At 51.0% G+C, this 5,000-nt stretch overlaps 1 non-coding gene across 1 annotated transcript in view; it reads right to left on the bottom strand.

Annotated features, from left to right (window-relative positions):
* Window positions 1-883, bottom strand: part of LOC126453468 (small subunit ribosomal RNA) — a 1,908-nt gene extending 1,025 nt beyond the window's left edge. The window contains exon 1 of the ribosomal RNA XR_007584882.1: window positions 1-883. This exon is cut by the window's left edge and continues 1,025 nt beyond it. This is a non-coding gene — a ribosomal RNA (small subunit ribosomal RNA).
* Window positions 884-5,000: the final 4,117 nt, after the last annotated feature.

Below are 5,000 nucleotides of genomic sequence, written 5' to 3'. Positions count from 1 at the left end.
AGGCGGGCTTGCCTGCTTTAAGCACTCTAATTTGTTCAAAGTAAACGTGCCGGCCCACCGAGACACTCAATAAAGAGCACCCTGGTAGGATTTCAACGGGGTCCGCCTCGGGACGCACGAGCACGCACGAGGCGGTCGCACGCCTTCGGCTCGCCCCACCGGCAGGACGTCCCACGATACATGCCAGTTAAACACCGACGGGCGGTGAACCAACAGCGTGGGACACAAATCCAACTACGAGCTTTTTAACCGCAACAACTTTAATATACGCTATTGGAGCTGGAATTACCGCGGCTGCTGGCACCAGACTTGCCCTCCAATAGATACTCGTTAAAGGATTTAAAGTGTACTCATTCCGATTACGGGGCCTCGGATGAGTCCCGTATCGTTATTTTTCGTCACTACCTCCCCGTGCCGGGAGTGGGTAATTTGCGCGCCTGCTGCCTTCCTTGGATGTGGTAGCCGTTTCTCAGGCTCCCTCTCCGGAATCGAACCCTGATTCCCCGTTACCCGTTACAACCATGGTAGGCGCAGAACCTACCATCGACAGTTGATAAGGCAGACATTTGAAAGATGCGTCGCCGGTACGAGGACCGTGCGATCAGCCCAAAGTTATTCAGAGTCACCAAGGCAAACGGACCGGACGAGCCGACCGATTGGTTTTGATCTAATAAAAGCGTCCCTTCCATCTCTGGTCGGGACTCTGTTTGCATGTATTAGCTCTAGAATTACCACAGTTATCCAAGTAACGTGGGTACGATCTAAGGAACCATAACTGATTTAATGAGCCATTCGCGGTTTCACCTTAATGCGGCTTGTACTGAGACATGCATGGCTTAATCTTTGAGACAAGCATATGACTACTGGCAGGATCAACCAGGGAGCTGCGTCAACTAGAGCTGAGCAGCCGGCCGCCCGGGAGTGTGTCCCGGGGGCCCGCGCGAACACGCAAGCGTCCGCTCAATTATTCTGCAAACAGGAGGAGGCTGAGCTCCCCTGCACAACACACCTCGAAACCCTCTCAGGTCCCGGCGGCGCGCAGCGCCGTCCTAAGTACTTGGTCGGGTTCGAGAGAGGCGCAATCGCCCGGAGTTAGGCGAGTAGACGCTTTAGGTGCGACCACCCCGTGCTCCCAACTGAGCTTGCCGCTGCCGACAGAGGCCCGGGAGCGTGCTGTCGTGGCATTGCCGGCGGGAGACAACACGCGCCACCTACGGTGACCGGCAGCTCCAACGCCAGCGCCACAGAAGGACAAAAGCCCCACTTGGGTGCCGAAGCGAACTCTCCCAGCACAGCGCACGCGCCAACACGTCCGCACAGCTGCGATACAAACCACCTGCGAGAACCGCTGGGGCGACCGAGCAGCAGACGGCGTCGCGGCGCCGAGCGCCGGGCGGCGGCGCATCCTCAGCGCACACAGTCCTCAATCGGACCAGCACACTGCAGATGGCCACCGCGCTTCGCACCGGGCCCGCGAGGACCTACTTTGGCCGCAAGGCGCCGCGAGCAGGGGGCGCCGGCGCGCAGCTGCGCCGCCTGCCGCGTCCGTCGGCCGGCGCGCCTGCCACTGGCCGCCCCCACCAGCCGGCTGTAGCGCGTGCGCCCACGCACCGCGCTGCCAGCACGCCGGGCGGCCCCCCCTCACCGGCCGGGGACGGTCCCCACCCAGCCACCGCCGCGTATCGCCTCACACCCAGATCCCCTTTCGCGTTCGTGGGCATGGTGGGTCCCCTTTCACGTTCGTGGGCATGGTGGGTATCCCTGAAACAACCGGTTAATAGCTCGACCGATCGTCGCCAACACTGATTCACCTCTAGCGAGAACAACCGCACCACAACGGGTTACCTGTTGTTCATTTGCGTAACGTCACCAGCAAACGTAGACGTCCATCGCCATTTGCAACGAGTATTGCATGCCTGTGTCAGGTGTCACAACACACTACGTCTGCCCACATAGACGCAACAACATGTGCACGCCTCGAGAACACGTGGAAGGTAGCCCCCGTACGTATGCGGTGTCCATTGCGCGAACGACTGTCAGCCGGCCTCTGCAGGATGTCGCAGATGTGGAACGCGGTGCAACATGCTATCACGGTGTGTGAGAAGAGACGACTACGTCCGAATACACGCTCCACTACATCAACAGACTGCTCATGCTGATCGCCATCCAGGGCGTCCGTTCCTCCCACACGTCTGAATGGCGTACCACACTGCAATCCAGCTCTTATAGGGAGACGACACGTAGCTGCGTGCACAATATTTGGACTGTATGGTCTGCCGTTGCTAGGCGCAGTCGTCGTACGGTCACACATGTGCCACGATGTATCATTCAGTACATACGGACCAATGTGCAGTACAGTTTGTGGGTTTTGCGTACATCGGCGGACAGGTGACAGGCCGTACCACAACGTAGGCTGAGTACGTCGGCATGCGAAGGGCATTGAACATGCAAACTTCTCAACGACCAGCTTGCGAAGGCAGGGGGGAAGGGGGGGGGGGCATGTACGTCCTGCTGCTATCCACATTACAGTGTATAGCAGGAGCATGTGGAAAGTCAGCAACACCTGCAAGGTGTTTAACATGACGCGATACACAGGGGACCGGGCAGTGCGAATAGCGAACTATATTGCGAGGGTTGCGGTTAGGCAACACTACACTAATTTAACGAGTTGCATAACAATTACAGAGCAGGTTCAGCGACAACGTGCGTCAGGTTAAGGCGCAATATAGGTTAGGTTGAGGCACAATATAGGTTAGGTTAAGGCACAACATGGGTTACGTTAAGGCACAAATTGGGTTACGTTAAGGCACAACATGGGTTACGTTAAGGCACAACATGGGTTACGTTAAGGCACAAATTAGGTTACGTTAAGGCACAAATTAGGTTACGTTAAGGCACAAATTAGGTTACGTTAAGGCACAAATTAGGTTACGTTAAGGCACAAATTAGGTTACGTTAAGGCACAAATTAGGTTACGTTAAGGCACAAATTAGGTTACGTTAAGGCACAAATTAGGTTACGTTAAGGCACAAATTAGGTTACGTTAAGGCACAAATTAGGTTACGTTAAGGCACAAATTAGGTTACGTTAAGGCACAAATTAGGTTACGTTAAGGCACAAATTAGGTTACGTTAAGGCACAAATTAGGTTACGTTAAGGCACAAATTAGGTTACGTTAAGGCACAAATTAGGTTACGTTAAGGCACAAATTAGGTTACGTTAAGGCACAAATTAGGTTACGTTAAGGCACAAATTAGGTTACGTTAAGGCACAAATTAGGTTACGTTAAGGCACAAATTAGGTTACGTTAAGGCACAAATTAGGTTACGTTAAGGTACAATATGGGTTAGGTTAAGGTACAATATGGGTTAGGTTAAGGTACAATATGGGTTAGGTTAAGGTACAATATGGGTTAGGTTAAGGTACAATATGGGTTAGGTTAAGGCACAACGTAGGTTAGGTTAAGGCACAACATAGGTTAGGTTAAGGCACAACATAGGTTAGGTTAAGGCACAACATAGGTTAGGTTAAGGCACAACATAGGTTAGGTTAAGGCACAACATAGGTTAGGTTAAGGCACAACATAGGTTAGGTTAAGGCACAACATAGGTTAGGTTAAGGCACAACATAGGTTAGGTTAAGGCACAACGTAGGTTAGGTTAAGGCACAACGTAGGTTAGGTTAAGGCACAACGTAGGTTAGGTTAAGGCACAACGTAGGTTAGGTTAAGGCACAACGTAGGTTAGGTTAAGGCACAACGTAGGTTAGGTTAAGGCACAACGTAGGTTAGGTTAAGGCACAACGTAGGTTAGGTTAAGGCACAACGTAGGTTAGGTTAAGGCACAACGTAGGTTAGGTTAAGGCACAACGTAGGTTAGGTTAAGGCACAACGTAGGTTAGGTTAAGGCACAACGTAGGTTAGGTTAAGGCACAACGTAGGTTAGGTTAAGGCACAACGTAGGTTAGGTTAAGGCACAACGTAGGTTAGGTTAAGGCACAACGTAGGTTAGGTTAAGGCACAACGTAGGTTAGGTTAAGGCACAACGTAGGTTAGGTTAAGGCACAACGTAGGTTAGGTTAAGGCACAACGTAGGTTAGGTTAAGGCACAACGTAGGTTAGGTTAAGGCACAACGTAGGTTAGGTTAAGGCACAACGTAGGTTAGGTTAAGGCACAACGTAGGTTAGGTTAAGGCACAACGTAGGTTAGGTTAAGGCACAACGTAGGTTAGGTTAAGGCACAACGTAGGTTAGGTTAAGGCACAACGTAGGTTAGGTTAAGGCACAACATAGGTTAGGTTAAGGCACAACATAGGTTAGGTTAAGGCACAACATAGGTTAGGTTAAGGCACAACATAGGTTAGGTTAAGGCACAACATAGGTTAGGTTAAGGCACAACATAGGTTAGGTTAAGGCACAACATAGGTTAGGTTAAGGCACAACGTAGGTTAGGTTAAGGCACAACGTAGGTTAGGTTAAGGCACAACGTAGGTTAGGTTAAGGCACAACGTAGGTTAGGTTAAGGTACAACGTAGGTTAGGTTAAGGTACAACGTAGGTTAGGTTAAGGTACAACGTAGGTTAGGTTAAGGTACAACGTAGGTTAGGTTAAGGTACAACGTAGGTTAGGTTAAGGTACAACGTAGGTTAGGTTAAGGTACAACGTAGGTTAGGTTAAGGTACAACGTAGGTTAGGTTAAGGTACAACGTAGGTTAGGTGAAGGCGCAATGTAGGTTAGGTTAAGGTACGATATACCTTAGGTTAAGGTACAATATCGCTTAGGTTAAGGTACAATATAGCTTAGGTTAAGGTACACGTTGTAGGGAAAGGTGTATTTTGGGGGGGGAGGGGGCGGCAGGTTCGTTGATAGTGATTATCGTAAGTGCATGCCTGCGGGATCATCCGATTTGTCACGTCAGGATGCACTTGTGGCTCATGACAGGCGGCGCTCCGATTCCAAGGTTGTGGCAGATCTGTGTCTTTCATTCCTGCCATTGTTTGT

The sequence above is a fragment of the Schistocerca serialis genome, unplaced genomic scaffold, assembly GCF_023864345.2.
Source record: "Schistocerca serialis cubense isolate TAMUIC-IGC-003099 unplaced genomic scaffold, iqSchSeri2.2 HiC_scaffold_946, whole genome shotgun sequence".
In the NCBI taxonomy this organism is placed as follows: Eukaryota; Metazoa; Arthropoda; class Insecta; order Orthoptera; family Acrididae; genus Schistocerca; species Schistocerca serialis.
Note: the sequence above shows the minus strand (reverse complement) of the source record. Positions and strands in the feature narration are given on the sequence as shown.